Genomic DNA, 25,838 nt, shown 5'->3' with positions numbered 1-25,838 from the left:
TGTATATATATATATATATGTATATATATATATATATATATATATGTATCTCACATCTTCTTTATCCATTCATCCGTCGACGGACATTTAGGTTCCTTTCATGTCTTGACTATTGTAAATAATGCTGCTGTGAACACTGGGGTGCATGTATCTTTCCAAATTAGAGGGTTTTTTTTTTCCTGATACATACCCAGGAACAAGATTGCTGGATGGTATGGCAACTTTATTTATTTATTTTTAACAAGATAGATTTTTAATGTACCCTAAAGGTACATCACACACACACACACACATACATACACACACACAGACTTCACAGAAATGTTGAATGTTGAATGCATTCTCCACCCATCCAATGCACCAAGTGTGGTATGTGAAATACAATCAAGGAAAGCTGTTACATAAAAATAATAATCTTTTTCAGAAGCAGTAATGTTCCCAGATCCTTTTCCCTACTCTTCTCGGTAAGGTGACTGTCTTCCCACCAAGTGTGGGTGATCCTGACCTCCAACGGGGCCAGGGGCAGGACCGGGCAGGTGTCCTGGCAGGTGTCTTCATGGAGAGTACCTACGATGTCCTCATCGGAAGCATCAGCTGAGTTGCACAGACATCTGTCTATATATGACTGCAGATTCTGCAGCATCAGGACTTCAGCTGGCACATTAGCTTCCCTGGTTGTCAGAGCTTAAAGTTAATCCTGAACCACTTCTGGCTGCTGCAGCTATTTATCACAGCATGAGCTCAAGCTCGTGTTTGTAACTGTACTTGCCATCCTGACTACCCGACCTTATGATCTGGGGACATGTGAAGAATACCAGATTTTTGTCTGTGTTTCATATTTGCCTATTTCCGCCCTTAATTGAATTACGTTCCTAGGCAGGGAATTTCTCTGGAAAGTTAGCTGAGAGCTTTAGACAGAGAGATATTTGGTTTCTGGCTGGTTGTCTTCCACAGCATCATTAATTAGATGTAATGCTTTGTAGCTGTGGACACCCTGTTATTTCACCTAAGAAACTGGCAATTTTTTCTGTCTTCAGTTGCCTGACCTACCTTATGACAGGTAGTTTTCTGTGCAATAGTAACTACTTGGTATGATGCTTAGTTGTACTGTGACTTTTTGGAAGTCACTCGATGACAATGGAATCAAAATTAAGTTAACCTTTATCTTGGTGTCCTACCAGGTACAGAGACCATCCAGAGGAGACAGTGGAGGATGAGTAAATTCATGCTTGGCCAGCCAGGGACCAAAGCCACTTATTCCTTCACTTACTTCCTAAAACCTGGCGAGTCTTTATTTTATTTATTTATTTTTAATTTTGGCCATTTTCTTTGGACGTGGATTCTAAAACATCTTGAATTTTAAAATGTTGTATTGTGAAGAAGGCATAAAAGTATTGCCAGTCAGCTTCATTTAGTGTGTTCACTTGGATTACTGAATTGTGAGCTGGTTGTTTGTCTTGGTAAATATCAATAGTCTTGAGTGACCTCACCCACCATCAAGATGTGTGACAATGATAGCTGTCTTTGGACACGTCTGCCAAATATGGGACATCTGTTTGCAGCCACTCCTTTTGACCACAGGTAAACCACACTTCCACTGTGTTGGTGACAAGTAACACATTGCTCCTTCATCTGTTGTTGGGGAACATTTACAGGGTTGGTTTTAATGGAATATTTCATGCCACAGACTTTGGGAGCCAGTACCTGGTGTGGGAGCTGGTACCCAGGGTGTGTAGATGCAGGGATAGCTTAGTGGCTTCAGAAAATATGTATATTTTCACCAAATTAAATGTATGTTCAGGAAACGTGGACTGAGTGACTTGGGTGCTGCTCTCATGGTGGAGGGTGGGTTCCACGACCTCAGCTCCTCTACCACCAGACAAGGCCCCACCAGCCCAGGTGACCTTCTCCAGGTGAGCACAACCAACACACACACCTTCACCCAGTAGGGGTGTGAAGAGTTGCTGAGCTTTTATGAGCAGTGCACACTCTGGATAACTGCTTTGTTTGGTTTCACTAAAAAATAAAGACAGAGCATTTTGTTTTGTAAATTTGTTTTATGCATTTTATTTTCCCTTGGAATTTTTAAGTCATTACCTATCTATATCTATAATCTATCACAGTTACTCCAAGCTATGAGTGTTTGAGGTACTATTAATTCTATTTTAGAAATTGCAGATTTCATTAAAAATGGAAAGAAGATACTTGCAGTTTCACTGTGGCTCCATTATATGGTGAAGTGGGAATGAGAAACGAATGTTGAATCTGGTGCTTCAATCCAGCAAAAGAACATCAAAATGCAGCCTAAGTGTGTCTTCCAGCTGAGCTGACTTTCCTGGTCAGTGTTACCAGGTAGGCGCCCAGGGACCCAATGCCAGAAAACCAGGCTGACCTGTTACTCCAACTGAATCCCGAGTTGGAAGGCTTTCACAAGTATTTTGAAAGTTGAATCTCTCTCTCTTCTTTTTATTTCATTCTACCAACTATGAAAAAAGATGCTGAAATATTGTTTTATTTTAGAGTACATCTATAATTCCCCAAATAATGAAATTGTACTTTCAAACAGTCACAATGTTTAGAATTATTATATGTAGAGCAGGGGTTACCAAATTCTGTCCCTCAGGCCAGGTCTGATCTGCAGCTTCTTTTGTAAATAAAGTTTTATTGGGACACAGTGAGGCCCATTCTCTTGTGTATTTCCTGAGGCTGCTTTGTGCTCCAACGATGGCAGACTTGAGTAGTTGTGACAGACCACAGGCTCTGACAAAATGTAAAACAGTTACTCTAGCCCTTCACAAAAATGCTTACTGATTCCTGTTTTAGGTTAGATCAAAGCTAACCTGCTTATTCACAAATTATACAATTTAGGTCTATAGTTGTTAGCTAACCTCTTTCTCGCCTTCTAGCAGCACAGGTGAAATTTTTTACTGTGGAGGTTTACATAAATAAAATATATGGTATAACTCTTTCATATCTGACTTCTCTTGCTCAGTCTTATATTCTGAGATTCGTTCATGATGTCACGCATAGCTGTCCTGGTTCATTTTTATTAGCATATGAAATTGTATGAATGAACGCATTACAGTCTATTTAGTCTTTCTGCTGTTCATGAACACTGGGTCAATGGCAGTTTGGGACACTGCAAATGATGCTGCCACGAACACTTCTGTTGAGTCTTGAAGTACATGGATGTGGATGCACACATTTCTGTCCGGTAGTGTACTAGTTAGCTATTGCCACATAACAAAGTACCCCCAAACTCTGCCACTCAAAACAGAAAGCACTGATTTTCTCAGTTTCAGTGGGTCAGGAGTCTGAGGTAGACTTAGCTGGATGATTCCAGCTCAAGGTCCCTCAGGAGGTTGCCATAAAGATCTTGAGTGGTCAGTTGATGCTGTAGCCCCTCCTGCAGGCCTCCCTGCGGAGGATCCCCTTTCAAGCTCAGTCACATGGCTGTTCAGAGGCCTCAGGGTCTTTCTGGCTCTTGGTTGGAGACTTGAGCCCCTAACGACATGGGCCTCTGTGTTGGCTGTTGGAGTGCCCTGTTGACAGGGTAGATGACTTCCTTAGAGCAAATGATCCCAGAGAGAGAGACAGAGACTGAGAGAGAGAGAAAAAGAGACAGAGATGTGCACACAGAGAGACACAGAGAGACAGGAAAAGGTGGAAAGTGAGAGAGACAGAGAGATATAGAGAAACAGAGACATATAGAGACAGAGACAAAGAGAGAGAGACAGAGAGACAGAAAGAGAACCAGAGAGAGTTAAAGAGAAATAGTAACTGAGAGAGAGACATAGAGAGACGGAGAGACGGACAGAGGTGAAAAGTGAGAGAGAGACAGACTGATACAAAAACAGCCAGGATGGAACCCACAGTCCTTTTAACCACGTCACTTCTGTGTCGTCTATTTATTAGAAGTGAGTCACTAAGTCCAGTCCACACTCACGGGGTAGAAATCAACATCCACCTCTCGGAAAGAGGTGTGTCATAAAAGCTGGGACTGTGTTTTGGTGCATCACTGGAGCCGAATGACTGGTTTCCAGCATCCTCATAGGTTCGCTTTCTTTGGCAAGGGCTACGCAAGAGTTTTCCAAGGAGACTGTGGTAACCCACACCTCTGCCAGCTCCATGCAAATTCAGGAACCCCCCAGGGTCCTTATCTACTAATGCCTGTCTTTCAACTTCAGCCATTCTGAAAACCACCAATGATGTTTTTAAAAAATGCCAGTAGGAAAGGAAAGGTACTTATGGAACTTTTACTAGACATGAAGCTCACAACCTGATAACACACGTGTGTAATCACCTTAGGAGGTATCACTCTCCTTAGTTTAGGGGTGAGCTCAGGGCAGTTCTGTGGCCTTGCTTCCAGCAGCAGAGCCTGGACCTGGGAACAGATCTTGCTAGTGCTTTGCTCAGATCTTGATCTTACACGACCCTGCAAGGCTCTTTGGAACTTACGTTGAGCCAGTGGAAGCTGATCCCTGGTCTCAGCTGCATGAGACTGGGGCTGCGTTGCCCCGTCTCGGCCACTGTTCATGTGGGGAGGGCCCTCCCTTTTAACCACATCTTTCACCAGAATCTGATACCCATGCTACACGGAGTTTGGGAAGTGCCTGATCTGTGCTTGTTTGATGGGCTTCAAGGAGCCAGGACCACCCGCCTACTTAATGAGAAGGGCAGCAGCCTTGACCTGGGATCCTCCACCCTCTGGGAGCCTCAGGCAGCTGGGCACAGGGCAGAGACAGGGGCCCCAGAGAGAAAACTCAGAAGACATGAGGTGACCTGGTCCTGTGTAGCAGGGAGGAAGCACTGGGACCGAGGGGCCGAGGGGTGAAGGCAGTGATGCACTGAAGGAAAGAGAAATGCATTTTGTAATATTTTTGTCATCTCAGCAGGTTAAGCAAGACACAATCACAACTAAGGCCAACACTTTGGGCACTAGATGCAAATTCCACATTTATACCTAACAGTGCAGGACATTCTGGGGCTCCAGTATGTGTTTGACAACTGTGTACACAGGGGCTGCTTGATGGGGGCGGTTCTTATGGGTCCAGGAAAGCGAGGAAGGGGGTTAAATGCCACTGACTGTCATGAATGCCAACGGGTGTGGATTTGACATAAACATGGTACAGACAAAAATGAATCTATGCTACGTATTGTTCACAAACAGCCAGCATCACCTACCTGTAGCCCAGGTACGAGCTACGGCCCCACCTTGCTGGAAGCTTTCACACCACAAGCATCTTTTTGCCCAGAGGAGCAGTTATGATAGTGGTGTGATTGCTCCTTTAGATCCACTTCCCAACTGCAAATCATTTCTTCAAGACTATCCAAGGTTTCAAAGACCTTCCAAGATTTTAATTCCCTTCAGTTAAATTAAGGCAAATTCAGCTGTTAGGAAGTTCGACAGAATAATCTTTATAATATCATGACTATTCCATCATCCCCGATGCTGAAATATTACTCTTCACATTTGTTTTGCGCTGCTATTCGATGCATTGTTATTGGCTATATTGCAACACCAAATAAATAATACATTTTGAATTCTGACAAAGTGTTATGGGCCCAATGCGTGTAGAGGCATAAGGGTGGGTATACAATGACTGTACGTTATACATGTGTGTGCATACGTACTTTGTGCGCTTGATTCGATATGCACATAAGATGGGGTTTTTTGCCATTTCTTATGCACGGGGATTTTTAACAATATTTTATGTCTCTCAGGCTTTTTTCACTGTTGAGGCAAAAGGGCAACTTCAGGAATTAAGGAGGGTAAGTATATATAGGTTGATTTTATTCAGCTTAAAACAATATTTTACAGTTCTCCTGAAGCTTGTATTAATGTCGATGAAGTAGAAAGGGGCCTTTTCCTCCCTCACTGGGGCGCTGAGCATGGTTGCCTGTGCCCTTGGCTGCCACCTAGCCCCAACTCCGGGCCTGAGCGCCTGGCACCCCACACGGCCTGCCCGACCTCCCTTGCTGGGCTCTGGCGTGGGCACGAGTTCTGCTGTCTGTCCTACTCTGACACCTGGGACTTCCTCCAGAATTTATTAACCTCTTTCCTTCATCTTTTTCAGAGAAGCCCAGCAGTTTTAACGGTGGATCATTTTTCATGAAAGCAGAGAGCATTTTTTGAATGAATTTCTAGTTTATGAGTCTGTCTGGAAGGGTTTGCGAGGGTGTGCGTTTACCCTGCTGGATAATGTACCATAAATTTTCATGAGTGAAGACTAGGTTTCCAAACCAAAGTCGCCTATTGTGAGCAGTTTGCCATCAACCTCATTTCCCTGCTTCTGCTGTGGCTTCAGTGAAATCTCCTTGTGAGCTTCCAGAAGCTGTACTTTTTTGTTTCATTTTGGAGGAACCTGCTTCTGTGTGACCCTCGGACAGGATAATTGCCCGAAGGGAGTTCAGCGACCCAGATAGGACCCACAGGAAGCACATCTATGAGACTAAATGTACTTTGAGAGAATTCCCATGAGTGCAGTGGCCACAGGGACTGAGAGGGGTGATTAGTGATGAGAAGGAGAGACCAACTCAATAGCAAGGGCCTTCCGAGTTCCCACCCTCACTATCTGTCCCTGGATCCTGGCAACCAGTTTGGGAAAGTCCTGGACCACTCAGGAATCTGAGAGATGCTGCTCGCATTAAACTGCTCAGAGCTTGGCCTGGCTTTGAGATGTGTTAACCTGGCCCACAGGTCATCACAGCTGCGCCTAAACAAGGACTTATGCACACAATGCCTTCTCCCAAGGAGTTTAGTTGATTTGCAAACTAGGAAGAGATTAAGAATGAGAAGATGTCAGTGAATAAATCAAGAGAAAAAGTTTGTGGGAAGCAAGAGAGCATCTAGAGGCCCAGAGGAAAGGTAAATCAGATCCATTTCAAGACTTGGGGTGGGTGGGTTTTGCTCTGCACACTTTGGGAACCACCCCCGGCCCTTGCTGCCTCGGGCCCAGGCTGGGTGTGAGAAGAATTTCTGTGAGTGTGAATTAACAGCCTCATTTTACAGGAGGACTCCGGAGCAGGTATTTCTGCAAATCCCAAATACCTCGGCCCGGTGTGAGAAAATATCAACTTTTCACCCCATGGGTCAAGTCTCATCTGCCTCCCATCCTCCTCCAGGTCCAAGAGGCAGAAGTGTCAGGGACGTGTGGTCAGGGGTCCAGAGCTTCTAGTCTAGGAGATCAGGTGCAAGCCAGCATCCCCCGAGGGGCACTTCTGGGGAGACCACAGCAGTTTCCCTGAGTTACGTGATCTCACCATCTCGGGTGGCAGCCACCTTGGGGATGAGCCACCCCAAACCGTCGGACTCATCCTCTCTTTGGTGGCATGAGGACCGGGGCTTGCGGCTGAGACCGCCGGCTCAGAGAGCTCATCTCATCCCCTTCTGGCATTTTTATGGGCCTTGTGGCTCTTATCCCACCAACAAAACCCACCCTTTTTTCGTCAAACTCGAGGAGGGAGGCAAAGCTAGGATCCCTCCTGCCCTTGAACTGTTCCTCACCGTGCTCACCCAGAGCGCTTTCAATCCTGTACACGACACGTGTGTGCGCACACACACACACAAATACACATACAAGACACATTTCTTTTTCTGAGTGTAAAAAGTAATTCATCATTATAGCTATTTTGGCAAAGAAAAAAAATTATACGTATTTTAAAAATTAAAAATATGTTTATATATTAACATCTTGCTTTGGTCCCTCAAAACTATATTTTGCTCTTCTAAGTGTTTAATACATTGTGATGCCCACTTTGTAGGACATTCTGAGAGGTGATGCCAGACTCACCACAGAGGCAAAACTTTTGATTCAACAGAGAGGAGACATCTCACACAGCTGAGAAGGTCACGTGTCAATATCGGAATAAACACGAAAAACACCCCACAGAAGTTTAAGGAACGACTAGGAAAGAAACACGTCTCCCTTCCCCTTGCCAGGTCTCTCCTTGAACATGTCTGTGACTTTAAAAGGCCGTTAAGCAGGTGTTGACCGAGGAGAGAACCACCAAAAACAATCCCACAGCACCCGTTTGAGATGGAAAAATCTGAAATTTTCCATTTACCGCAAATAACATATTAGGAACTAATCCCTCCACAGAGAATTTTAATTCACCTCTTGGAAGGATGTTGAAAAGTGGAGACCTTTCATATTGGGTGTATTTATGTATTTATTTATTTTTAAGAAATTCTTCTTGTTCTAAGGCGTTTCAGCCTCAGATCCACGTGTGAAGTGAAGCATCAATGTAAAGAGGATTTTATCCCCATAACGATTGTCGCCAGGACTGAATGAAGCCATGAAGCAGCTTTTGCAGAGTCACTTTCCTAGGCTCGGTGACTACACATCCAAAAGCTGTTTTGTTTTTCAAAGACTCAGAGCCCTTGAATTCCAACTAAAATTTATATGGTTTGCTAATTGCCTACGCGTCAGGAAGGGTGAGCTTGCAATTTCCTTTCACTGTAATTTGAAATCCCATAATTAACAGTTTCTCGTCATCCACTGGGGAACCGAAGGCTTGGCAAGCTCCAGGCATGGGAGGTTAGCCCTGCAGAGGCATATAATACTGGCACAATGCTCTGTTTTGTCCTCAAAACAATGTTTTGCTGACTCTGGCATTTTGATTTAATGAAAGACTAATAAGTCCAGAAATTCAAATTTAAGAACTGTTCTTTTATTTTTAACAACCAAGAGTAACGATAATCACTAGTTTTCCTTTAAAAAAATGTAGAATTCAACTAAATTAAGTTCATAGACTTTTTTCTTGGACTTATATTAATTTGGCTTTACTGTTCTAGGTCTAAATCTTGAAACATTTATATCTCTGGTTTCAGTTAAACTAATAAAGTATTACTATATTAATAATTGCTACCTACTTTATTAAGAACTATAGACATCAAATCCTTTATATTCAGGACAAGAAAGCCATTGGGCTCTAAATACTTTTGGCAAATTAGTCCTTAAGATATAATCGAGTATAACATGAGGTCTGATTTAAAACATGAATTAAAATTAAGGACACTACTTATATTTGCAAATCATTAAAGGTCTAACTTGGAAGATAATTCTTGTGATGACATTGAAATAGGGACTCACAGGAATAAAAGGGCTTAACTTGGAGTGAGCTTAGAAATTCTTTGTGCAGATGGCGGGACCTTCAATATCACTGAGCTGTTTAATATAAACCTGCAATATTCAAGGTAACAAATAAAGAAGCATAAAGGAAATGGCACACTCAATTAAAGTGACTCATGAGCTGCCTTGAGAGAAAGAATAATTCAGGGGAAAATGCCCTAATTTTAGAGGCATTTTGGAGGTCCTGGATGAGCAGTTGCCTTCTCATCCAATAATATTCAAACTGAGATCAGTTCCACAATTGGAATTGACCAAGGGTGAGGGAAAAACACTGATTTCTGGAGGGTAGGAGCCTGCTTTACCTCCAAGTCCCCACCAGGAGCACGTGTGATTCAAGAAGGCTTTCTGGATTGGACTGTGATTACTCAAGGCTAAGTGCTTGGGATAGAAATGTGATTAGAAAGTGGTCCCCATCCTTGAAGACATTACTAAGGAGGAAAGTTGGGCTCGAGCATAAACAGCTATATCACAAGGCAGACTCTGGTCACTGATAAAATTAATATGTAAATAAGTATCGTGGATGTGGATTCTGCTTAGGGAAGAGGCATTTAATAAATGCAAATATCAATAGTGTACTTCTCAGTGGTATGAGCCTTACATCTCATGTTTTCTCAGTCCATGATTACATTCAAATAGATAAGTAAATGCATCTTTAACCTCATTTTCTCTTTTACTATTTTTCCCTCTAAAGATTTATACTACAAAATTACAGCATTGGAAAAAAAAAAAGTGCTCTATTCAACTCTCTAAAAAAATGACAGAAACAGAAACTCATGCTTGAAGACATTGGATGAAGCTATACAAGGCCTTTCAGTCTTATAAATGCAAAAAAAAAAAAAAAAAAAAAAAAAAAAAAAAGAAGAAGAAGAAAAGGATTGGTTCATATCCAAGCATGAAAGCTAACTCAGGACTGAATCCAAAAGCTCAGATGGTACTGATCTGAACCCTTCCTCCCTCTTCTGTCCATTGATTCTGCCATTTCTCATCTATGTGTCTTGGTCTCATCATTTTCCACCACAGACTGGCTTGTTCAGTGTAGCCAGAGAAGAATCCCCACCCTGCTCATCAACCCTCCTGAGAAAGGAGCCTCTTTCTGCAATCCCTCCATCAGTCCTAACGAGTGCCTCCCACGGACCCACTGGGTCCCATGCACTTTCCTTGGCGTTATTGCCTGAGTGATGGGGTCCTGTCACCCCTCCTTCCACAAGTAGTAAGGGGGCAGATCATCATGACTGAGGGGCTCATTCAGCCACAGGGGAGAGGGAAGCAGGGTCCCCAAGACAGACATGTGGGCAAACAGAACATCCCAAGTCCCTCCCCATGGCCCTTTGGTGGAGGAGGCAAGCTGAGATGTCCACACTCTATGAACCCATCACTCTTTCTGCCAGACCCCTTGCCTTCCATACAGGAGAGACTCAAGACAGGCGAGTCAACACTCTGCTGATGAAAGCAAATGAGTCAGAACTCTAAGCAGAACACAACTGGATGGTGAAAATATCCCCACAGAACCAGGCTGCTTTTTGTGTTCTATGCCGTGTTCTCATATCCAACATTGGGTCCTTAATGGAATAACATCTGGTCATGTGATCACTGAGCAGGGCTACACTTCAGTCTTGTCTCCCTGACTCTGAGACCTGGTTTCAACAACCTCCACCTCCAAATCCTCCCCTTCACATGTCATCTTACCCCAGGCAGATGCAGAAAAAGTGGCAACCCGGACATTCTTCCCTTTGCAAATTATAGGGTTTAAGAACCCAGGCACTTATAAAATTTGAGAAGAAAATGCATTTTACCATTTTTTGTGGCACAAGGCTGTATAGATCCATACAAGTAGATGGTGTCCATGAGTTTAGGTCAGAACATAATGTCATGCATGGAAAATTTTAAGAATATACTGTATGTATTTCTTATAGGCATCTCTGTCTATTTGCCTTCCTTGGTTCTATTTCATTTATACAAATATTCTCCCTCCTCTCTCCTCATTTGTGTTCTAAAGATGTAAAACTTTAGAAAAATTAGTATCTTAAAAATCAGCAAGATTTCCCTTATATCCAGTCTTCCCTCCCTCTCTCCCTCCCCTTTCTTTCTTTCTCTTTCTTTTCTTTCCTTCTTTCTTTCTTTCTTTCTTTCTTTCTTTTTTTCTTTCTTTCTCTTTCTCTTTCTTTCTTTCTTTCCTTTCTTTTTTCTTTCTTTCTTTCTTCCTTCCTTTCTTTCTTCTTTCTTTTCTTTCTTTCTTTCTTCCCTTCCTTCATTCCTTCCTTCTTTCCTCTCTTTCTTCTTTCTCTCTCTCTCTTTCACACACACCAACACATACACACACACACACACACACACACACACACATACACACACTCTTGGCATTGAACAAGGCAGGATAAGTCTAAAAGATCTGTATAACTGACTAGCTCCTTCTATAGATGCAACCAAATAGACTCAGGCAAATAAATCTCACTCAGTGATACTCTGTAATCATTTGTTTAAATCATAGAGTTTCATTCTACTTCTAGAAATTGTAAAACAGAGTGTGTCATTATTAACATTTGTAAGAAAGTCGCCTAAGCCTCCATGCTGGCTCTGAGCACACAGTTGTTGATGCAAGGCGTGTGTTTTCCTGTGTAGCTGAGGCCCCACCAGGGTGTGCAGGGAGCTGAGGATGGAAGGAGAGAGGGGCCAGGGAGGCAGGGAAGAGCCAGGAGGACCTTCACTGTGTGAAATAGGAAGGCATGGAGGACAGCAGCGCAGGTCTCCTCACACCCCTTCCATAGAGTAGGGATGAGCAGGCCAACTTGTGTTTGACTGCACCTGCGTTTGAAGACAGTTGTTGATGGGATGGAAAAGGATCATAGGCCAAGGTCATGGTCTGCTAAGGAGAAGCCCCTGGCCCTTCAGTGCTCCCGCACAGCATGGTCAGAAGCAGCCTGTGGAGCCTTCCTGCGTGCAGAGCACCCCCTGTTTATTTCCAGGTCCAATTCAGTCAAGAGCAGACCACAGTTTAGACTGTGACCTGTTCTAGACCTGTTCCCGGGTGTGGCTTTGTTCCTCCATTGGTGCCAGCAGATCATATGGCTGCCACCCCCAGCTTGAACTTTGTCAAGCTGGGGCTCGTTCCAAGGCACCAAGGAAATGCACACCCTACTTCACCTGCATAAAGCCCCGCGCCGGGTACTGATGTTACCCGCAGAATCGCAGGTGGAGGAATTGGATGGTGCTAAGGTCACTGGTAAACAACACACAGTTAAGGAGACTTTCTAGTTCAAAACCTGAGCCCTAAACCCCCAGCTTCCCCAAACCTTAAGAAGATGATTGCAGCACAACTTCACTGCCTGTCCCCAATGTGGAGATGCTCGACCAGACATCCTCTGCATCTTCCGTGCCTGGCTCAGGACATCTTGCACTATAACATCATGGACAAATGAATGAGAAATAACTAGAGATGTGGTTGAGGACAAACCCTTCTGACCTTCCTAGTTTCCAGCATCGTCTTCCCTTGTTGTCCCTCCAGGCTTCACCATGAGGGAAGTGGTTCACCTCGGGGTCCTGCATCCACCATGGCTGGGGTGATGGTGCTTGCTGCCCAGCCTTTGTGACCTGTTGAGGGTATGATTTCATGAAGGTTGTGGAGCTTTGGACAACAGTCTTCCCGGGAGCCACGTGAAGGACTGTCACCCACATCCCGCTCCACTGCTCAGGGGTAAAGTTAGATCCCGTGGCATTCTCCGGGCTGACTTGCTGTGAGCCCAACCTCAGAACTATCTCTATCCCTCCTAACAGCACGTGACTCATGATCAGTCCTGGTTCAGGAAAGATGAGCTCATGATGGAAGGCACTTAGCAGCGTGTCTGGTGCTTGGTGGCTTGGGGAGAGTCCAATAAATGTCAGATGTTGTTTCCCACCATAAATCAGGTCATGGTTTCAGGTGTACATTGCATGCTCTATCTCCAGACCCTGCGTTAAAGGAAAACTAAGGGAATGCTAACTTGGGAAACATTTTAAATACTTAAGACATGAAGATGATATCTGTATTAAACTCAAATCACTGGTATGCATAGGATTTCCATGAAACTTCCAAAAACAATTGTAAGTATGGTAAACATTATTAGAAGTCTAAACATACCCAAACACACACACACACATGCACCAGTAGTAGATGGATGAATCATGCTTGAATTAATATGCCTTGGAAATGAGCCTCAGCGGAGCAGGCTGTGGTCAAACACAGCACAGAGTGAATGGTTGGCACCAAGTACATCTTCACAGAGATGAGCTATCCTGTTGTCATATTGTTAGTCCTGGAGAAAAGCCACCTGTGGGGAAAACGACTAGACACTGAGCTGAGGGTCTGAGATTGTTACCCTGAGAGGGAAGACAAGCTGTGAGCCAGGACAGTTAGAAACCTTGTCCCCCAGAACATGTGTCCCCAAGAACCAGCAGTGTCCTGGGCAAGGAAGCTGCAGGCTGCCACGGTCATCAGAGATGGCATCAGCCACTGCCAGTCCTGCACAGCTGGGGATCCAGAGACTTGAATGGCCCAGATCTTGCCCGAGAGAGGGGAGAGCACACAGGGCTCTGTGTGTCCCCAGAGCAGCTTCCTAGGCTCTGTCAAGGTGCAATCCCGACCTGGGGCAGTTGTGGCTGAGGAGGGCACCCAGGAACAAAAGGAAAGGAAAGAACAAAGCAGCCACACCTCCTGGCTGACAGTTCATGGTTCAGGGTGATGGGGCTATGGAGGGCGGGAGGCAGAGGCTGGCCGGGCTCTGAACTTTTCTTTGGCCCGAGGATCTGTCCCTGACCTCCCCCTGTGCAGGAATGGGGGCCTCGTTAGAGGGCAAAGGCCTTCCCACCCTGGGATCCCCACTAGTCCACCGGAAGGTCTGGGTCACTGCATCTCCTGCCCTCACACCATCCTGTCCTCCCCTCCTTCTGGCTGCTGTCCCCTCCTCCCACTCTGTCCTCCTCCCTCCCTGTTCTTCCAAAGCCAACAACCCAGAAAAGGTGGGCAGGTGCTCTCCTCCATGGGGACAACCTGCTCCCCACGTGATGAACCAGTGAGAGGTCCCTCCTTCCACCCACTAATAATAAATAATAAACTCATAGGACTGTGTGTCTCCAATGAATGAAAGTGGAAAAGTGAACTCCTTTGTGACAGTTCAAGAGCAGTAGCTGCACTTACAGGAACAACTTCTGAGCAACATCATTTAAAAATAACTCAGGAAAACACTTGCCTGTGACCTGCCTCTTCCAGACACTTCCCCAGCCAGGAGGGTCCCAGGTCTTGGCCGGCAGGGCTGACAGCCTTCAGGGTGGCCAAGGGTGGCCTCAGGACACCAGTGATCCAAGGTGGGGACCGAGGCAGCCTCACTGAGGCCCGAGATCGGAGCAAAGCAAACTTATAAACTGTTTGCTGCTGTTCAGAAGCGTCCAGCCTAGGCCCCTTCTGTAAACACACACTCCTTTTCGAAAACTTCCCTGCCTTCTGCCATCCACCTCAAACGTTTTCACTTCTGCTGGAACAATTATAAGGTTGACTTTGATTTTTATTCTTAAAAACCCTCTCTCGTGCCCCTTTTGAAATGTCCTCTCAAAAGTGAAACGCTACTGTTTGCTTGACCTGTAACCAATTTGAAGGAGCGTAAAGGTGTTGGTTGGGCCCATGGGTGGACGCCCAGCATCAGTCCAGGGACCTGGTGGTGCAAACCTGCTCCCTGTGGAGCAGAGGAGCTTCTGCAGGTGCTGGCAGCTCCAGAAATGCTGTTTACAAATCATTAATGAGGTGACCGCAGCTCTTTTCACTTGCTCACCGCTTTGAACTGCATCCTTAAATAGAAACACAAGAGCAGAGCGAAGAAGCCCACAACAGCCTCATTATCGGGGCCACACAAACACTGGCATGCGGGGTTTATATTAACCTCATCCATTAGGACAGGGGGAAGGAGGGAGGCTCAGGGCCGGGAAAGCAGTAGCTGGAGTTGCCCCCAAAACTTCCCTGCGTTGGACGGGCCCTGTCTTTCTGCACAATGAAAGCCCCTTTCAAAGCCCAGCCTTGGGAGCAGCACAAGAACTGGAAGTCACTGCATTCTCTGAATGAAATAAATGTCTCTTTTTAAGTCCTATAAGGTTTGTGTAAATTCCCTCAGTACAGCATCATTAGGATTCCGCAGGAAAGATGCATACATTAGGCGACACTGTGTCCCTTTTGTGTTCTAAACATCAACCCTCTCCTGCCACTGGTGGAGTTTAAAAGCTTAAACAAAGTGAGGGCTCCTGCTGGGGAAAGGAGCTGCCGGCCACTGAAGCCACCTTTGTGTTTGGGAGCCTCATTTGCATAAGCAGCATGTTGTCCCTGGGAGGGCAGACGCTCCAGCCCTCCGTTCCTGCAGAGAGGGAGAGACAGAGCGTTGTATTCATTTTGTTCTTTCATTACACACTAAAACATCTCTTGGATGACCGAATTTCCCAACTACACACAAATACGACCCAGGGGAGATGTGCTGCTATTTGTGTGGCTCAGATGCGTCTCTGCCTGGGACAAGTGACTTTATCCCAAGACTTTCCTCTTCCCACACTGGCTCCCAGCTGCTCCCCTGGAAGGCATAGGGGATGCTTGTCCTCATTAACAGCCCAGGAAATCCCGGGGAATGTGAGGGAGTCTTAGACTGCGGTTCTGGTCTGTTTTCACCTTGTTTTTTCAGCTTTGATGAGACTTAAACACCGCATCGTGGGTTGAACAAGTGGTCAGGGAGATTTAGGAGCGCACGTAAATTGTCAGACTTGAAAGCCTCATTTCAAGTTGTATTATGTTCTCCCTTTCAGATTCGCAGAGATTTTTCTTCCTCACGTTCGAATGGTTTGCATCTTTGCCCTCCAGCCGTCAAGAGATTTCAAGTGTAATAGGAGCACCCTTGATTTGGAGGGAAAGAAGGGTTGCGGAGCCCTACTCATGCACAATGATATAATTCTTGATATAATTCTTAATTTGCAGGAAATTGTCCAGATCTCTGGGGGATGGAGTGAGGATCTCTTTGCTTGGATTCTACCACCGTCCTGCCCGTTTCTTTGACGGAATTGCACGAGCAGTGTCTCTGGAACTAGAAAGAGAGAAGTTCGTGCATGGCTCGACATTTCATGTCCTGGGGTAGATTCAAGTAGGTTAGCATATGAGGGCTTCTTGGAAGAAAAAGTTTTAAGTAAAACATTCTGAAATGAGTGTACATGCAGAAACGTTTCCCTGGCAAATTCTAAGAGCCAAATTTGCATTCTTTTTTAATACAGCAGAAGGATTTATTTGAGTTCCAATTTTTAAAGACTTTACTTCTGGGGTTTGGACAAGGGGAAGGGGCTCAGTTTAGAAAATGTATTGGTCATTTGCGAACATCCTCAGAACTCTCCTCTCAAAAACAAAAACAAAAACAAAAAACAAAAAAAATCAAGGAAAAAAAGCAATCAAAAAGCCCTAATCTGCTTTATGGTTTTGCAGGAAAAGCATTGTTTTTATACATGGGAAGACAACATTCTCCCAACCAGTTCAAATTTAGTGTACAAGTTTGAAGTGTAAAAGTAACCTTAACCTAAAGTCTTTATACAGAAAGTCTAAGTAATCAGGAAAAATACACCACAAAGCTAGCATTCTGCACTTGATTAAAATGTTTACATATATAATTTGTACAAGCAGATGAAGCCAATTTAATTAAAATGCTATATAAAATTTCTTTGTAAAGATGCCTATCCTGTTTTGTACACATATCTGTTCACCTTTATTTAGTATTATCATATATGTGTTATTTTTTTCTATTTTATTAAATGTAGTCCAGGCATGAAACGTTACGATACAGAGAAAAGATGCTGCTGTGGCATGTGTTTTAGGAGAGGGTGTAAATCCCTGTTAATGTATTACTTGAATCACACACTTGACATAATTTAACCTGGACAGCATTCTCCCAGCGTGTAAGTTAATACCTAGGTGTAAGGTCATGCGTGTGTACACTCTGTGAAACAGAGCACGGAACAGCAAACACTCTCCACTCTGTTCCCCGCTGTTGGCCCTCACGAATAGCACAGACAGCTCAGCCGCATCAGTCAGTGGCTGTCCTCATCCATTGAGGGGCTGTGGAGCCAAGCCCAGGTGTCTGGATTAAGCCCCGTGTGCGGTCTTCCCAGGGGTGGAAGAAGACCTCACAGGGGTAGACTAAAGAGAACAGTTCCCTGATGTTTACACTCATCTTGGGTCAGCTAATAAAGTTCAGAGGTGTGGACGCTTCCAGTCTCCCAAAAGGCTTTACTAATTGGGGGGGGAGGGGTTCAACCTCAATAAACTATTTATTGATATTTTAAAAATGCAATTTGCACTATTTCACAGAGGATGGTTATGGATTGAGAATTCTTTTTTTGAGTAATTGAGCAATTTTTTTCTTTCTTCCTTCCACAAATCATTGTGCACACATCAAATATATACTAACTTGAATTAATAAGAAATACACCTGAGGATACAGAAATGAATTGATTGCTAGGTTGGACACAAGCGCTTACCTTTACTCTTTCCTCTTCTCCTGATACAAAAAGTTATAAAGTCCAGAAGATGGGAGACAAAGTTAACGAAACGTTGGAAAGGAAATGGATGAATGCTGTTCCATTATTGTTGCTGCATGACTAGCTACCCCAAGTGGTGATGTATAACCACAGATGTTTGACTGTGCTCCCAGATTCTCTGGGCAGGAAACAGGAAGCAATGGCTTGTCTCTGCTCCATGGTGCCAGGACCCTGAGCCTGGAAAATCTGAAAGCTCGGGTTGACGGAAGGCTGGGGGCTGCCTCATCCCATATGTGGTGGCGGATGCTGAGACCTCAGCTGGGCTGTTCCTTTGGACCTCCGACATGCGGTCTTTCCATGTTGTCTGAGCTTCCTCTCAGCATGGCAGTCTCAGGATGGTCAGACGTCTCACCTGGAAACTCCTGGCTCCATAGGTGAGTTCCTCTGCTAACAATGCTTAAATTGTATCTCCTTTTTTTGACCCATTCTTGGAATTCATGTAGCATCATTCTGCTACCTTTTCTTAGTGTGACACAATGCATAGGTTCAGATTCAAGGGAAGAGAATTAGGGTCCATCTAGTAATGCGGGAGTGACCAAGTTCTGGGAGGGCATGTGGAATGAGAGGTATTATTGTGGTCACCCTTGAAAAATATCATCTGTCGCAAATGGTAACAGATACAGCTCACCAGAGAGAGTTGGAGCGTAACTGCTCAGAGTTGGGAGGGAAAGGTGTTAGGATGCTGGCTGTTTCTTGCTTCAAAGCCCGGTGGGTGCAGGCAAAGTAGGTACCAGCTACTGCTGAAGGTAGAGTGCAGAGGGTCCTGAAAATGAGCCCATCTTTATAAGGAGCGTCTGTGCCCCCAGATTCCTGCCCATCCATGCACAGTCAGGGGCAATCCTCTCCCCTCAGGCAGCACAGAGGAGGGGCTGACACTGGTCATGGTTCTCTAGGCAACAGGAGGTCAATACCTGTACCAACTGTACCCAAACTGGAGATTAACAGAGGTTTGCATCCCCAGATATGAAGATCCATGGCTGCTTCTTCATCAGCTCCACTGATTCAGATTTTCTTCCCCAGAAAATATGGACGGTTTCTTTCTGAAGGATCAGGTTGAAATAGGAGAAAAGACACACAGATGCTGGTATATGGATATTCCGAGTAAAACAGACCCATCCATCCTCCATGACTGCAAAATAAAACCACCAGTCAGTAGGCTCCACTCTCCATCCATAGCCTGCAAAGACTTCTCATGCCTCTCTCTTAAATATGAATGAAGCACCAAGAAGCGCCGGACACTCAATGACAGCCAGAGACCAGAGTAAACAGAGATGAAAGGAGCATGAGGCGAAGAGTGACAGAGCAGAGAGGAAAAGACGCCTCAAAGAAAACTTTTCATCCATAAACTTAGAACCAGATGTCATACAAATAAACATTTAAGAAACAGGAAAATGTTCTGGAAAATTAATATATTAATATGTTTATATGTGAATTATATGTAATCTACAAATAGGTTTAAGTTTATATATAATATATCAATTATACATATGCATGTGGAAATTGAAAATAAAACCTAAGATACGGAGAAATTGAGAAAATATTTCATACAATAGACCAAAATACAAAGAGATGGGAAATGGGAGAAAAAAGAATGAGAGAATTAGGGGATCAATCTGTGAGTTTCATTATCTAATAAAAAATGAAACAGAGAAGTGGGGGATAAGAAACAAGAGAGTTAAAGAAACTACAAGATTGTATCAGATTCCACTTAAAGATGCTATTGATTATCCAGAGGAGGAAATTATTTTTTAAAAAGGCTTCAGACACACACATTGTTATAGAATTTCAGAACTCTGGGAATAAAGAGAAGATTCCAAAAGAGTCCAGAGGTGGGAGAAATGACCCAGAATGACCCTGGTGGATAAAGAAGGAGCATGGACAGGGCTCTGAGTGAAATTCTTATCTAGAGTACTCTATACCCAGCTCTACTAGTCATCAAGTGTGAAGGAGAAGTAAAGGCATCTTCAGACATCGGAGCTTTCGACAAATTGGCGCTACTGCCAACAATGCATGGAGTACAGGTTCCCCACAAACAGGTGTGTGAATCAAGAAAAGGGAAACAACCTTCAGGAAATGGGTCCAGTGTGGGGAGGAAGCAGAGACGACTCCTGAAATTCCAGGATGAGCATTGAGTGGGTCCAGAGAGAAGTCTAGGCTGGAGCAAGGAGACAGAGGGTTCCAGAGGGAGGAACACAGTGGGACTGATATTTTTTTATTATTATTATTTTAATCTATTTTGAGAGGAGTTTGACAAATCTTGACAACTTTGTACACAAGAAATAAAGTATATAAAAGTCCTGACAACTCAGGAAAAAGCAGAGAGGCTGTGTAAACCTGTCAGTATAACCATAGTATATACTGAGTCTTAGATGGGAAGAAAACACCAAATGCTGCTTTAACCAAATGTGAATTACAATGATATTGAAAGTATACATTAGAAGGAAAGTAGGGTGAGAGAAGGAGGTTGAGGTATAAGTGAAATAAATTCCAATCTTTCATATGAGATTAATAGGTAAGCTCTAATTATTTTCCCAGGAACAGTTCATGTCTGAATTGAAAGCCATATATATATATATATTCTGTATAACCAAAGGATTATTTCTGTGCTAAACCAGGTGTAAGAATTTCTCCACTTCTGAAGAAGAGACTTCTTTACCTGGGCAGTAAATAATTTGATTTCAAAGGAAAAATAGCTGATTCCTGGATATGCATACATACATACACACATATGTACATACAGGTATGCCTGCGTACATAAATACACATTTTCCTTCATTTAAGATTAGTCTTTCATTTCATTATTGAATCCAGTGTTAAAGAGAACCAGTCTAGAGGGATGACACACTGTTAGCTTCCTGAAGTTAGCTCTGAAAATTTCCCAGGGAGTTCAGTTCAGCCTGAAAGATACAGAAAAGGAGCCCAACAAATCTGAGGCTGGTATGTGCAAGTTCACGTAATTCCTAAGCAAAGGACTGAGATTTGACTAGAATCTGCCTAACAAAAGTCTGGATTCACCATCTTCTGCAGACTGCCTGGATGGATGTGGTATCAACAAGTGTGGATAAATTCTAGAAGGATAGAGAAGGTACACTATCTTCCAGTCAGTTCAACTGGTGGAGGCTTCCTTATTTTTAAGACAACTTATGATACTGACCTGCAGTTATCTCATGTTTAGATTATTTCTGATGGAAGCAGAGATGGAGCAATCCTGATTTGAGAGCTAGTTTTGTTGTTGCTGTCAACCATTTAAGATTTTTCATCTGGGTATCACTCAAATTTAACTTTGACCAAATTCAGAGAAAGACAATAGCCTGATTATTCATCAAAATCATGAAATGAGGATCTATAACTGTTAGAAGCACATCACACAGACTATCCTCTAACTTACTGAGTACACTCTTGGCAAATTCTCCCTTCCTGCTTTTAAGGTCCAAAGGCATTTTTGAGTTACCATTTCAAAAGACTCTAAATCTTGGTAATTTTTAGGGTGGGAGTTGTTTGTTTTTAGGAAGCATGAGGTTTCCTACTAAGTAGGGATTCAGTTTCAAAAGGTCTCAATTTAATTTCAAAATGATGTATACTGTTTCCCCTCAGAGAAAACAGGACTAGAGAAAGAACTCAGAACACGTGGCAAGGGGGTCTGATGTTTCCCTTCTGCCCTGCACCATCGGTGCTGCCTCTTCCAGTGGACACTGCCTTTCCACGCACAGTCCGTTACCCTCTGCTGGTAGCCCTGCCCACACCCCTGGGGACCATCCCCTGCACTGAGATGAGCAATCTAGGAGACGATAGGTCCAGGGTGGGGGACCCACCTTCCACTCTGGGCTTCACTCCCAGTCAGCGTTTCACAACCAGTGTGTCCAGGACAGACCCCGGGAGATGCAACCTGCTGGGCTTGGACTATGAGACAGAAGGCGGGGCCAACAGGAGAAGGGCCCAGGACCACAGCCATATCCTGTGTGCAACTGGGGTCTGGATGTGAGGTAGCCATCAAGGAGGAAGAGCTGAAAATCAAGGAGGGGTTGAATCCACTCTGTGTGAACTCGAGCTAAACCTCATCCACAGTTCAAGAGCTAGAAAGTTCTTACCCCCTTTCTCTCTTCATCCAGATTCAGCTGGAGTTTTACTTGCAACCATAAGGCTAATAGAATTCCCAGACACCTCCCCCTTCCATTCCATTCTGGTGCGTCTCTAGGTCCTTGTAGACCCTACCTTAGAAGGGCCATCCCGTTCAGCAAACCTGTAAATAGTAGATCCATAGGGTAAAATCAGAAGCAGTGAAAGATGAATTTACGTTTTTGGTCCATTTACATCTTTATGGAGTAGCAGAGCTACTAAGAGCTTTTTTGAGAATCTTCAAGAAAACAGAAAAAATATATGTCCTTTCCCTGTGGTTCTAAATAGTCCCATCTTCGACCACAAAGAACCCCTTCCTGTGGCTCCTGTCTTGTTCTGATACATCTCCAAGACTCCTTAAAGCTTCCTTACTTGGCACAAACTGTGTCCCAGCCTCATCTTTTAAATCGGTTTCCCCACACCTTGAATCAGCGGTTTTTTCCAAGAATCCCTGCTGGTGATGCAGAGGGTGGCTTTGTTACATCACAGCTGCTCAGGATGTCTCCTTCCTGGTGCCAGGCTGGCATGACACCTACATCTCTTCCATAAACGGAGCTGGAAGATACATCTTCTTGAAATGAAAAAAAAAAAATGATCACATAAGAAGTTCATGAGAATCTTTCCAATTCAAATTTTATATTACAGGACAACTTTTGATGTTATCATTCTATTCCTTTTCTCTTTACTAAGCATTAATATGTTCCTATAGCGTTAATATCATTACATATTTATTTATTCCACAGCACGCATGCACCATGGTTTCAAAATTTTCAAGAAATGCCAATGTTAGCACAAAGAGTAAGACTATCGAGTGAAGTCTATATTTTCTGTGCACTTCCATTTGTCCTTAGAAAATATTCTAGTTAACATTGCCTCAAAATATTGCTCTCTTAAAATCAGTCAATTTATTTGTCAACTTAGGGCAATTGAAATGATTCTTTTCTCCCTATGGTTATGTAAGCAACTTGTCACACAGTGAGGGTCATTAACTTCTTTTGTATCTAATTATATAATACTTGGAATATTACATTTTACGAGGTGGTTATTGTCTAATTTTTGGTAGGATGCATTTGATTTCCTTTAATTTAATAATATGCGTTAATGCTTCCTTTCAAGGTTGTAAATTTGAAAACTTCGTAAATTAATTTTATTAAACATTCTAGGTTTATGTATTCATTAAAGCATGTTGTTCAAAGTGACAACCGTTTAAAGGATCTTTCCAGAATAAATACTTGACCTTAGTATTTTCAACAAAAGAAAAAGACAATTATTTTAAAAGAGTAGAAAAAATAATGCCACACAAAATTTACAGTCCCAAGAAAATGCAGTTAAAGCCGCATCATTACATTTTTGATAGATGAATCATCCTCCTTAGATTTAAGGGAAGAGACCAGGATAGAACTGGAACTCTTGGGTGACTCACTTGGATTTGCATTATTTAAGTATATCCAATTGCCCATATGTCACTTTTCAGTGCAGTTCGTGTGTGTGTGTGTGTTTGTGTGTGTGTGTGTGTGTGTGTCTGTGTGTGTCTGTGTTCTGAGCTTTTTCGATTAATTTAACCAAATTGTAATCAGTCTTCAAACCAAGTACATCACTAGATGGAGTTGCCCAATCTGGTGTTCCTAACCTTTCGTGAGGTCTCAGACCACGCGCTGAACATTTGGATCCACTAACAACTCACACATGTGCCTGTAGGTATGCTCATTCTTTAGGGACAAAAGTTTTCGTTCTGATTGTTTCTCAAGTGAATGGCAAATTCCTCTCAAGGATTTGGAGATTTGGAAATCAATGGTTCTCTTCAAGTAACCAGAAATTGAGACGTGTCCACTTCAGTAATGTACAATATCTGATTCTTGTTTGAATTCCACCAATATTTTTAATAATCTCTATTCCATGTGGATTACTATAGCCTTTCACCATATTGCTCTAACATTTGGTATTTGACAATTACATCATTCATTTGGCCTGGAGCTTCCTAAATTGGAAATAAGGTGCATTGCTTCAATATCATGGCCTCCTTCTGACGTGTTTGGCCTGGCCTGGTTTAAAATTAAGGAGCTAGCATTTTCTCCCTTCATTCCCCATTGCTCCAGAATGTATCAGCTGTTACTGAGTGTCCCGTAACTGTGTTTCCAACAAAGATTACACAGATAGTTCTGTCCAGCTACATGTCCTGCAGGGCTGTTGTGGTCTTCCGATCAGTAAAAATGTAATAACATTTTCACATAGTCAATATTTAATTCTGTAAATGCAACTGGTGTAATCTAGGTTATTAACCACATGGTGATTTATGATAGAGAGCAGACAGTGTTGGGAGCAGAGCAGTGGGATGGTCCTCTGGTGACAATAAAAAGGTTATAAATTTCATAGCTCTGCCTGAGAAATGTATTTATATCCTGTATTAAGAATAGCTTTTTATAAATTTTAATGATCCATGTTATTAATGGCACTGTCATCTTCACCGCCTATATGAGACTACAGTCCTTGTTTTTTCTTTTACTTTTCCATCAGCTGAAGGTCTTGTGAAAAAAAAAAAAAAAAAGAGCTCTTATTAGCAATTTGCCAAAAAAAAAAAAAATCTTTAAGAGTTATAAGCCTATTATTGTTTCCCTGGACTGCAAAGTCTGTGAGTGGTGGTTTGCATAAAGTTTTATGACCAAGGCACACATTGGGCTAATTGGATAGAGCACAATGGGTGCTCTATCATGTTTACAAAAGCCAAGTCAATATGCAGAAATGAAACCAGGGCCATATCAAAAAGAGAAGCTTATATAAGGAAATTGTCCTTTTCCTCAGCCCCCTGTTCACTTGCTGAGAGACCATTTGCCTTCCAGCTCAGCATGGGAGGGTACATACATGCGTGCCCAACTGGAGCTCAGCATGCTTCCAGGCAAACTCACTACCCATATAAACGCCCTTTCCAACTTCATGCATAATGTCTGCAGGCGGAAAGAAAGTAGCATTTTAGGACATGGTCTCGGCGGGGCAAGGGTTTCTCAGCTGGTGTGTTTGGCAGTGCTTCTTATATTCAGACACTGTTTTTTAAAACCAGATGTTCACAAAACAATCCTAAACAGGCAAAACAGGTTTTGGAAATTTTTCCAAAAATTCTTCCTCCAGACCATGTAATGAAGTTAGAGAATGGCCTGTTGCCAGTTACCTGTTTTTGGTGTCAATCCATTCCACTGTTTTTCCTCCAAAGATTATGTAGCCAAAGGAAGTATGATGGAGAAAGGGGATTTAGGACAAAACAAACACACAAACAAAAATCTGTCTAATGCACAATATGTTTAGTCATTATTTTTTTTTTACACAAAATACTAATTTATTGTGTTATAACTTTATTTCAATCAAGTTTTAAGGGGGCAAATTTGTTTAATGATTAACCGTTTTAAACTGTTAAATAGTTTCTTTATATAGATGACACAGAAAGTTTCTGAAATCTTTATTTTGTGCTTAATCTCCATTTTGAACTGGAAAATAATGTCTACACGTTTTTAATCAGAAGGTACAAATTAGAGCTATTAGGGAATACTTTTTTTAAGACTTTATTTCTTTAAAGAAATTTTAGTTTTAGATATTTATTTATTTATTTATTTATTTATTTATTTATTGCTTAATATCTCTGTCACCTAAAAGGAAATCATCATATGATGAGCCATGAAAGTGATATATTGGAATTTGACCTATATTTTCCAGTCATTTTTCTCTTCTCCTCATGGCTAAAGTTAAATCTGAGATAAGTCAGGTGAGAATCTGGAATCATTGAAAACACAAAGTGTTCTTTTCCTTTTTTATTAATTTTTATTGGAGTATAGTTGATTTACAATGTTGTGTTAGTTCCTGCTGTACAGCAAAGTGAATTGGTTATACATTGGAATATTACTCGGCCATATAAAAGAAAGTGTTCTTCTATTTTCGCTACTTTTTTCCTTCTGTTTCCTCTTTTGTGGTCCCTCTCCCTCTCCCCTCATCTCTCTCCTGCCGCCTTTTCTTCCCCTT

This window comes from Neophocaena asiaeorientalis, unplaced genomic scaffold (genome assembly GCF_003031525.2).
Source record: "Neophocaena asiaeorientalis asiaeorientalis breed wild unplaced genomic scaffold, Neophocaena_asiaeorientalis_V1.1 scaffold52, whole genome shotgun sequence".
In the NCBI taxonomy this organism is placed as follows: domain Eukaryota; kingdom Metazoa; phylum Chordata; class Mammalia; order Artiodactyla; family Phocoenidae; genus Neophocaena; species Neophocaena asiaeorientalis.
Note: the sequence above shows the minus strand (reverse complement) of the source record.